The sequence below is a fragment of the Helianthus annuus genome, chromosome 13, assembly GCF_002127325.2.
Source record: "Helianthus annuus cultivar XRQ/B chromosome 13, HanXRQr2.0-SUNRISE, whole genome shotgun sequence".
Classification (NCBI taxonomy): domain Eukaryota; kingdom Viridiplantae; phylum Streptophyta; class Magnoliopsida; order Asterales; family Asteraceae; genus Helianthus; species Helianthus annuus.
The window spans coordinates 166,040,389-166,052,321 of record NC_035445.2 but is presented as its reverse complement, the minus strand read 5'-3'; the positions used below and the strand labels follow the sequence as shown (position 1 = coordinate 166,052,321).

The 11,933-nt window shown below is 39.6% G+C and overlaps 1 long non-coding RNA gene across 1 annotated transcript; it reads left to right on the top strand.

The window, feature by feature from the left end:
* The first annotated feature begins 13 nt into the window (after positions 1 to 13).
* On the top strand, positions 14 to 1,285 carry LOC110900262. The gene is made up of 3 exons (XR_002570879.2): positions 14 to 160; positions 260 to 709; positions 803 to 1,285. It is a non-coding gene; the product is annotated as an uncharacterized LOC110900262 (long non-coding RNA).
* Positions 1,286 to 11,933: the final 10,648 nt, after the last annotated feature.

The window sequence follows — 11,933 nt, the reverse complement described above, 5'->3', positions numbered from 1 at the left end:
TGATGTATCTGTCGGTTATGATGTGAAGAAAGGAGATTACCATACCTTATCAGCCATATGCAATAGGGAGGGTCAAGTTTGATGCATTCGAACCAGAAAGATGGTTTCATCACATTGTTGCTTTCATCCACAAAGCTTCTTTAAGCTTACAGCTTTGCAGGTTAGTAAAAATACAACCCATATTTGATCATTCCTATTTCGTTCAGATCATGTAACTGAACCATTGATTTGTAAAATTTTATGTGGTCTTGTTTAACAGTCAACCTTCAAGTTATGTCATATGACCAAAGCAAAAGTTTTGACAGGATTTACTATTTTGATGAAGAAACACAAGAGGGACAAAGAATTTATTTGGCTCAAGAATTTGCGTATGTGCAGATGAAGATCTTTGCTTCTACTTAGTTAAGTTATTTCATTTTCAAGGTGAATGAAAACAAAAGTGCAAATGCTTAATCTTCACATTGATGGTGATACAGAGTTGATCCATGATCTAGCATACTCGTATTTGGTGCAATTACACACAGAAGTGGATTGGAAAATGGTTCATGCTAAAAAAGGATTAACTTTCAGTACGTTTGAAGTTATATGGGGGATAAGTAATGGACATAAACGTCTCAATGAGCCACACGCATGGACAAATGCTATAGGCGGGTTTTCCCAAATCTCAGCCCCCAATTTCGTCATCTAGAGCTCCAATTTTGAAGCCAAGGTTTTCCCCAATTTTAGCAGTTTCAATTAATTTCGTCTGCTTGTAAAAAAACGGATGGATTTTTTAACTAGATATTTATTTCTTGTTTTATAGGCTGTTAATTTCAAGGAACCCTTGGAGCGGTTACAAGCATTCATGGGCTAAGTTACGCACCTCTGATTGGAACTTATAACCAATAAAGAATTAATGGAACTTGTCAAGTTACCGTCTGATGAAGATTAAAAGAACTTACAACTGAAGCAAGTTACATCTAGTGAAGATTGATGAAGTCTCACTAATGAAGAAGAGATGCAACGTAGTAGCCTATCATTTGACGAAGACAATCTGTTGAGAGGATGTTATACGTAATTGTCACTTCTCAATTCCGTACATCTCAACAAGATAACAAAAACATGAGTCTGCATTGAATTTATTATCACTTGACCCCATAGCTTATGTGTGCAAACTTCAGAGGAAATTTGCAAGCCACCCAACCTAACATATCTAGGAAATCGCCTGTAAAATTTGTGACTGGTTTTACATGATGTATTGAAACATTTGATTTTGGTTAATACCTTGTGCTCAAAAGAATTGTTCTTCTACTCTTGTTTATTGCTATGTTCAATCCATTGACTATAAAACAGTGATACTTGACATATTGATTAACTAATATTTCGTGGCAAACTAACTAGTAATCAGTCTAGGGTATTAGCTAAGTATTAGCTTGATTGTGATCCACACAAAGATAAACAACAAACATATTTCACACCAAAATTCATTTTTTTCCAACCAAACAACAAAACCGAAATTGATGAACGGGACGGAGGAGAGGAGATCGCGCTTGTCACTCCGATCGTCAACGCACAACGTATGTTGCAACGCGGTCAAACCGCGTACTGGGGGCACGCGTTCAAACAATACCAACAACACGTTGGTAACAATCGCCACAATCTAAACGCCTGCCAACACAAGTGGCGCGAACTAAAACCGAAGTTGGATCGGTTTAAAATTTGTTTCGATCGTGTCCCTGCAGGGACCTAATCCACGACGATCGAATGGAGATTTCCAAGATCGAGTGGAGGCACGACGGGAATCCAGAATCTCAGTGGTTCCCCACTTTAATATTTATAGAACTTTGTGATTTTTTTAGAAATTATTAACTACTTTTTATTTTTTAGGATTTAATAAGTAGTTTTTTTTTTTAATTTTTAGGATGTTATGTAATTTTTTTTAAATAATATAAGTTTGTATTTTATTTTATATATCTCAATTATTTAAAAAAAAAATAAAGTCAGCCAAGCCAACATGGCAACCCAACGCCGCTAACCCACGCCGCTTCCACACCCCACTTTTTTGGGGGTGGTCTAGTGGAGCCCACAATCGACACGTGTCGAGCAAAGCACCCCAACCCAAGCCCCCACTCCCCGCAGTCTAAGCTCGAGTAGGTCCTTAGGCTAGTCGGTGTGGAGGAGGGTAGTCCTCAAAGGATGCTTCGCCACGTAGGCGTCAACGTAAGCAGGTGTGAGGATGGGCCTATAGATGATGGACCTAGGGTGTGGAGGATGGGCATATAGTATATCTATATATATGTGTGTATATGTGTGTGTGAGTTGGGGCCGTCAAGACCGGCTGCAAGAAGCCGTTGAAGACGGTGACGGGCCTGAGGGAGTGGGGAGGTGGTGCGGCGCCGGAGGTCTGGACGACCCCCATACCGTCTAGTCTTATGTTTAGAAAGCTCGAGTTTCATAAACCTACAAATTTATATGAGTAAACTGCCATTTTGGTCCCTGAGGTTTGGTCACTTTTGCCACTTTAGTTGAAAACTCAAACCTTTTGAATCTGGGCCCATGTGGTTTTAGTTTTATTACCATTTTGGTCCAAAAGTGAAATCTACTCATATTTGTCTAATAAAATCTTGGTGTTTTGTCATTTTCCTCAGTGACAAAATGGTCACAATAATTTTATTATAAAAGCAGCAGAGATTAGAAATCTTACCTAAGACCGTGGGGTATGGTGGGGTTGGGTTGGGCTTGGGTTGGGGCATTTGTTGACACGTGGCTTGGGGGCAGACATGGGGCGACCCACATTTAAACAGGGTATGGTGGGGCGGGGGTTTGGGGCGCGGGTTTGGTGGGCTTCGCTGGGCTAACCCGCTGGGCTCGGCTGTTTGTTTTAAAACAACAAATTTAATTTTTTTTAATATTTTTAATTAAAGAAAAGAGTTAACTGCCATTTTCGTCCCTGTGGTTTGGTCACTTTGGCCATTTCAGTCCATTTTTCAAAAATGCGTCATTTTCCTCCCTGACGTTCTGGAAAGGTGCCATTTCAGTCCAAAAATCATAACCCAGTTAAGTCAGTTAGTAAACAAGGACTGATTGTGTAAATTTGTAACACATAAGGACTGATTGTGTAAATTTGTAACACCACCACCACTAGCCCTGCCACCACCACCACTCCGCTGCCACCACCGCCACCACCGCCACCACAGCCACCACCACCACCACCGCCACCACAGCCACACCGCCACCACAGCCGGGAATGATGTCCGATGATGACAACAATGGTGTCCGATGATGACAACAATGGTGACCGATGATGGTATGATGGTAATTATGATGAATGACGGGAATGATGTTCGATGATGACAACAATGGTGACCGGAGTTGCAGGTTAGCCGGAGATGAGAAGGGTGGTCGGAGTTCAAGCTTTCGCCGGTTAAACGGAGAATTTAAATTAGCAATAATTCCGTTTTTTTAATTCAATTGCCGCGCAACTGTTGACAGCAAAGAGCATTGCCAAGTTCCATTTTTCTTGCTGATTTTTCGGTGATTATTATTACACCCTCATAACGTATTGCCATAAATTTCGAGTCCGAAACATGCTATATATACTATATATACGACATCCTCACAAGCCACTCTCGACACCATCCTATCTCTTTTTGGTTACAGGCCCAATTACACTCAACCCTCACAACACACACAAACTTACGTATGTGTGTATGATAGTGAATTGGAAGATACTATGCAGAAGGAAACTGGGCAACTGTTTTGATAAAACAAAAAAGGTACAAAAGAAACATACTAGCACTATCTTATATATATATAACAAAACAAATAAAACATGTGCTGAAAATAAACTCCACGTAAAAGCTCTAAGCCCCATGACTCTCCAATAAACTCGGTCAAAGATCTATTCTACTGGTCCTACAGTTTCGCAAGCAAAACAGCTCCAATTTGTTCACTTTCCCACGTTTGCATGAACTCGTAACAGCTGACCAGTTAATCCATGGTCTGCGACCCGCTAACCGAACAAAATCCCGTGACTCGCGACCCGTGTAACCCGAGAACGAACCCGATTAATCCAACATCTCTCTCATCTCCCTGTTTCGATAACAATTCGCCGGAGACAACCGGAGAGGAAGCTCGCAACATTAGAGACGTAGCTGGAACTCGAATTCTCGTCGAAGTCGTCACGTCGGAACTCACGTTATCCTTTTGTTCGGTATACTTTCTTTATTTTCTTGTTCCCTCGAAGACGACCGGAGTTCGTCGGAGTTCAAGCTTTCGCCGGTTAAACGGAGGTCGTCGGAGGTTCACGACGGGAACCACGTCAAACATCGTCTCGGTATACATCGGAGGATTGGAGGAATCCAACGCCGTTGCTTAACTGGTGGCGGTGGTGGCTGTGGTGGCGGTGGTGGTGGTGGTGGCTGTGGTGGCGGTGGTGGCGGTGGTGGTGGTGGCAGCGGAGTGGTGGTGGTGGCAGGGCTAGTGGTGGTGGTGTTACAAATTTACACAATCAGTCCTTTCTTTATGTTACAAATTTACACAATCAGTCCTTGTTTACTAACTGACTTAACTGAGTTATGATTTTTGGACTGAAATAACACCTTTCCAGAACGTCGGGGAGGAAAATGGTGCATTTTTGAAAAATGGACTGAAATGGCCAAAGTGACCAAACCACAGGGACAAAAATGGCAGTTAACTCTAAAGAAAATTACATAAAAAAATTCCTAATGTTTATATTTGTTTTTTTATCTCTTCTCTCATCTCCAAGACTAGTTGTAACTCGTCACACTGTAGGTGATCAATCGGCTGGGATAGAATTTTCAAATCATCCCGTCTTTGTCTCAGGGCATCTCTAGCGGCATCTCTAGCTTCTTTGCTCCTTCGTTGTTCGGCCCTTTGTTGTTGGAAGACGTTGAATGTATCTAACTTGGATGAAAAGTCATCCAACTGGTCGCTGTATATTCCCCTACGCAAGCCCGAACTCCCAGCTGAAGGCGATGCCGTACTAGATCTTGATTTTTGAGCACACCTTTTTGCGGCATCTCTTCCATACTCAGGCCGGTTTGGGCTTGGCGAATCATCCAAAAGGTCCTCAAACTCTTGATCTCGTGCATCAGATTGGGCTTGGGACGAGGCCCTTGACCTTTTGGAAGACGTGTTACTTTCGCTACCACTGGGGATATTCACCCACTTTGGATGGAACTTACAAATCTCCCAACAATGCATGAGACGGAAGTCGGTCCCCACATTTGATTTGAATTAAACCAATGCATTCGTCACAATGTCGACTTCGGTTTCACCACTTTTTGGGTTTTGTTTTGCTTTATTTAAAAAACCACTATATTTTGTAAGTTGGCCGCTTATCTCGCTCCACTTCGAGGATAAGCTATCGTTTTCACGATAAACCTCTCTTCCCAATTCTTGATGGAATACTCTACTAACCCCTTGCCACAAATGGGTTCGATGTTCAGAATTTCCTATTTTTATAAAAACAAAATTTAATATATTACAAAGTTATATAAAAAAACCATTAATAAAAACAAAGTTTAAGAATACCTAAAGTTGCATGTTGAGATTGTTGAAACCAACCCCTCGCCAATGCAAGTTCTTCAGGAACGGTCCATTTTAGTTGTTTTCGCTTAGCGGTTTCAAGTGCTTTATCCGCCTCGGTTTTTTTCTTATGGCTTCTCTTTTTGATGGGTTTCGATGCGGAAGGACCATCGTTGGGTGGTTGAGTTTCGGAGACGGTTTCGTTTTGTGAAAGGTCGATGGAGGTTGATGGGCGTTTGTGTAAACGGGGTAGGTATCGAATCCTCGGTGTGTGGGAAGTTAGTAAACAAACAATTCCCAAGATACGATGCATAACTCGCTTCTTGGGGCATAGAAGAGTGTATCAAAAATGGACGAGGCATTGGACGAATGGGTGGTGGGCTAGGATTATTTTCTTGGAATGCATACGGGTTGTTCGGGTCAAAAGGACGGTTATGAGGATGCATTTTTTCGTTTTGTAGAAGGAGAATTGAAGATGATTATAGAAGATGTGGTTGAATGTGGTAAAAATGGAAGAAAATGTGAGTTTTATAGTGGAAAAATAATTTTTTTAAGATAGCCGTTGGCCAACGGCTACTTTTGTTTGTCCAGTGAGAGCCTGCCATGTCAGCTTGGCCAGACCGCCCCACGCCCGGCTTGAAACCCAAGCCCCAAGGGCCACGCCCCAACCCACGTCCAAACCCCCGCCCCATACCCCATGGTCTAAAACATCATCTTCTCCAAACACAAACCCTACCAACCCATGCTTTGTTCCTCTTCCCCAAAACATCATCTCACTCTAAACCACGCCTCCTTCGCTCCATTCCTCACCTACCTCACCAACACATCATCTCACTCTCGGTTACGCGACCCTGACTCTGCCGCACGCTCCGCCTGCGTCAGTGTCGTGACATTGGTTATGACAAAGCAGGATCAGAACTCGCAGATCGGCTCAGCGTTGTGTTTATCGGTGGCGATTGAAGGACTTATTGTAACCTCACCACAAGGACTTATTTGGCAAAAGATCAATTGTATGAACAATCAACAATTCTGGACACGACACAATCCCCAAATCTATTCACAAAACCTGCAAATCCTAAATCCCACATACATTTAATTGATTTTTCTAACACATCGTTTAATAGGTTTTTCATTTTTTATATCCACAAAACATTCACTTTACTTTTCTTCTTCAAATTCATGCAACCAAGCTCTTTCTACAAATATATGTAATCCCCAATTCATGAACCGGTCTCAATATTCAAGTAGGTATCAGATCTTCAGCAAACACCCATATAATCAAACTCAAAGATTCAAAAACTAACCTTTTTATGTTTATTCCAACTTCTAATTAACAGGGAAAAAATCTAAATATTCAAGTGGGTATCAGAAATTCAACAACTTTAAGGTCAACAACAACCTAATAATATAGATTATGACATAAACTGAAAAGGGGCACAAAGGCCTACTTTGAAACCAATTAGATGTCGTAATCTTCTTTTATTAACAACTTGAATTGGGGTTTTGTAGTGAGTATAATCGGTGGTGTTAGGGTTGCAGACAATGGTGTTTGTCGGTGAAAGGTGATGTTTCCCGGTGGTTGTTGAGGGCAATGGTTTGAATTTAGGGGTATTCATGGACAGGATTGAGAGAGAACAGATGGTTGTGTTAATGGTGGATGATGATGATGGTTGGGTTTGTCAAATAAGTCCTTGTGGTGAGGCTACAAAAATACCATTTTGCCCCCTGAGAAAAAGGACAAAATATTAGGATTTTATTAGACAAATATGGGTAGATTTCACTTTTAGACCAAAATGGCAATAAAGCTAAACCACAGGGACACAGATTCAAAAGGTTTGAGTTTTGGACTAAAGTGGTAAAAGTAACCAAACCTTATGAACCAAAATGGCAGTTTACTCAATTTATATTTAATTGATTAAATATTATCGTTTTTATTTTCTTTTTTTTTTGTTGTTGAATTTCCAGTTTGGATGCTTATATCTACCAGAATCAAGTTCAGTTTCAACGGATTCCCTCCGTTTTTTGTTTGTTGGCAGCTTTATAAAAGCAAATACGTACATATACCAGATGTGATGGAAGGTGTTTTGAATTTTGAATTTTCTACGCCGATTTTGAATTTTGGTTGTTCTTTACACAACTTGTGGAACACAGGGGAACTTAAACTAGTAGGTTATATATCATGGCCCGTTTTAATCCCCCACCCAAACCCTTGTTTACTACAAATACATAATAATAGTTATATATCTTATGTTATAAAAAAACTGGAACAAATAACTTATGTTATAAAAAAAAACTGGAATAGATAACTTATGTTATAAAAAAGCTGGAAATAGATAAAAGAAGCTAAGCATGTTATAGATAAAAGAACTTAAGCATATAACATGAAAAACGTAAAACCATGTGCTTGTATAACCTTTAAATATTACAACCTATGACCTATCTATGTGAGTACTATCTCTACGGGCTTTACCATATAAAACTATATGGTCTAAAACCGCCAACGGTTTTTATTTTTAAAGTAAAACTATGTGCTTGTATAACCTTTAAATATAACAACCAACGACCTATCTACGCTGAGTACTATCTCTACGGGCTTTACCATTTTAAATATAATAAATAATCTTCATCACACAAGAAAAATCTACAAGCTTGTTTTTTTACATATCATTATTTTTTGGTCCAACCCCACTTCTCCATGCTCCCAAAAGTATCTACATCATGTCCACATGTTTCCCATAAGTTTATGAGTTTTTAAGCTCTTATAAAAGGGCTTGAGTTGATTAAAGGATATGAATAAATATGTTGCAAATCTCCTACCTCTCTAATCCAATCTGGTACGCATCTTCTTATTCACTCGTAAGTGTTTTGTTTCATAACCGGGAGAAGAACGAGTGACTGAACAATATGTAGGAATTTCGCAACTCATGGTTCAAAAGCGGCTAGCGATCCGCCGGCTTAACTATTAACCCCATAAACTTGTCGATAATTAGGACAAACCAGTGGGTTTGTTTTGGTTAACAGTTTTTTAAGATTTCAATACTTCAAAACCACATATATCCCATACAGAAACTTTCAAGTTTAGTCATGTCGAATGCAAACACAATAGTAAATTCAACCACATGTCTATATGTCTAATGCAAACGCAAGTAAAGCTCTAAACCACATATTGTTTTATCTCACATATACAGTTCATTTACAAATGCTTCTGCAAATGCTTCAATGTACTCCACCTTGGCTGGAGAAGGGGAAACCTCAGAATTCGAGCTTGAGGAAAGCAGACCCACAAGTATACAGCTTTTCTCATATATTTTTATTTTTAAAACCTTGATAAAGACATCCAACTTCGTCATCGCATCAACAAAATCAACATCAGAAATATAGTTGGATGGAGCAAAATGGATGATAATAGTACCTTCGCTGGTCATAAAGTTCTTAAATTTTTGGACTCCTTTTGGTGTTGACAACTCTTTAATGTCATCGATGATGATTAACTCAAAGCTACCACATTTTTTCTTGCCGAACTCAAGAAGTTGACGTCCACCGTCTGGCTCTGGCTCAGTTATGACGTGGCTGCCTGGAGGCTCCCACTCAGCAAAGATGGGACATAACAAACTGGAAGCAAGTAGCTAGGAGCAGGAAGCTAGGACCTTCAAGCCACGAGCCGGGGACAGAAAGTTAGTGGACCTAACCTGGCCCATCACAGCCAAGCCCATTAGGGTTTAGATTCCTCTATCTATAAATAGAGGATGGAACCCTCCATTTCCATCACCCTATTTTGGCCTCCAACCATCCACTTTCTCTCTCCACAATATAATTCTCTCTACACATTATAACTCTCTTTCTAGAATTATGGTTTCTCTCTGGAACACAAATCATTAAGCTAGGCTGCTGACCCTCTGAGTTGCTAAGCTCACGAGCTCCTAAGGTTTTACACCAGTAGCTTCTAGCCACGAGCTATGCAACCTGGAATCACCACAGCGGCTAACTAATCGATGGATCTCGACCACAACCTCCCTAAGCACTCTCTATCTCTCTTATACATCTATATTGTATGTATACATTCTCATGGGATAAATTAATAATGTTGAGCGTCGCAGGGTGGTCGAGAGACCTCGGTCTGGCCCTTCTAACGGGTTCTTTCGTGTTGTATGTATAAGCTAGGAGGTGACGAGGTTGGCCCGAGGAACGTCATACCTTCCCCCGACCTTATCCTTATTGTTTCAACACTCAAGATTATCTAAGATTTCCATAGGATTTATTCTATACATGTCTAAGGTTCCATCAGTACCAAACATATCTTAGATACCTACCATGCCCAACTAAAGATACATCACATCCACATACATCTTTCAAGAATGTCAAAAACGGCAACCCTATGAACCCAAAGCATAAACATTTCCTTCTTTCTTGTTCTACGGCATTTGGGTGTCTTAGAAAATACCTAGGCTTCTTTTTTGTTTGTTCCTCTTTTTTCAGCAAAGTTGATTCGATGGCAAACCGAATAGCCTTCCAACGTGGCTCCATGATTGTAGTTGAATCAAACTTGAATAGATTCTCATTGCTAAATTCTTCAAAGGACTTAGCATATATGATACTAGCATTGGTGGTCATACGGGCTTGAAGAAAATTTTCATTCGGTGTATGGTCAAAGCGCATTCTCCTCCTACTTTCAAACTCACCTTTTTTGTCACGGATAACTTATCAGTTATTGTTTGAGAAGACCTTGTCTTTTCCTATGAACTTAGCTATAGGAATAGGCTACACAAGATTCTCCTCCTACACAAGAGGAACTGAAACTGATTGTTGACAGCGCAGAAAAAGAAGAGAGCCAAGCAAAACAAGATTCTCCTCCTACTTTCATTCGGTGTAACAAATCGCCACCACCTTGTCTTTTCCTATGAACTAAGCTATCGGAATAGGCTACACATCATGTTATTGTTTGAGAAGACCGGAGACTCAAAGGGAGTATAGATCTTAAGAAATTATTAGATAGTTTTCTGAGTTCTTTTGGTCTTCCTCAATTACTTCAGCCACTTGATAAGGAACATTGCGGTCGGGTGCTGTATTTTTAGCCACAATAAACAACCTCGAAATGTTGAAAAACTTTTGGAGTAGCTGCCTGTTACCCGCTTCTGAAGCATATAGCAAGTCATCTTCTCGACCTATTGGAACAATAATAGCTGCAAGAGGGGGTTGAATGTCATTTGTAGAATCAAACACGATGATATTTAGAATTGGGGCGTGTAGCGTTGCATTTTCCTCGAGCATATTCCTGATAACGAACACAGTCTGTGCCATTGGATGGATCTCATCAAACATTTTGGAGTGAATAAAGCTTTCCATTTTTCCTGTGTGTATGTAAAAAAAAGAGTAAAGGAGCATTTTATAACTTATATATTATGTAGTAATCATAACAAAATGACATGGACTGTGTAACAAGCCTTTTGGTTTATTTGTGTAGTAATCATAACAGAATGGCTATAGATGGACCTCATCAAACATTGTGGATTGAATAAAGCTTTCCATTTTTCTTGTGTGTATGTAAAAAAAAGAGTAAAGTAGCATGTTATAACTTATATATTATGTAGTAATCATAACAAAATGACATGGTCTGTGTAACGAGCCTTTTGGTTTATTTGTGTAGTAATCATAACCATGTGGCTATATTGTCAATTTAAAACGTAATAAAGTATTTTTAGTAAATTATAAATGATGACTGAGAGTGTAGTTATGTTGTTCGATAAATGTGACTAAGGAAGATGTAATTTCAACTTTAATTAGGCGTAAACCTTAAATCATATAGTGAGAAAGCACCAAATAAGTGTACTAAATCAAGGGTTTGCTAGTGTTGACTTGTACTAAATACTTTTTTTTAACGGTAAATTTGGATCACTGACGGACCACTGGAGTATTATCGTGACACCAGTAGAACCACCCGATCATATCCATCTCCACTAGGCAATAATGGCTATACACTAATTCAGGAGGAAACCCAATAAATATGGGAAAAACCCCATTTGTAGGAATCGAACCCATGACCTAATGGTCATAAGCCTTATCCCACCATCAAGATACCACTAGGCTATAATGCCATGGGTAGTAAATACTAATTATGACATTGCTAACTATACGTATAAGTGCTGTATGACAAACTAAAAGAGAACATAACACTATATTTTGTGGTGGATTTAAAGTGAAACTAATGGGTATAATAAAGTAGTAAACTCCTTTTAGAAGTACTAGTGGGAAACCAGCGCGTTGCGGCGGGATCGTAAATTTTCATTAGTTTATTAATTATATCGTTTTATGTTAGGTTAACTTATGAATCGCTTAAATAAATTAGCAATACCATAGATAATAATCCTATAGAAATAAAAAAAAAAAAAAAAAGGTAAAACACCAAG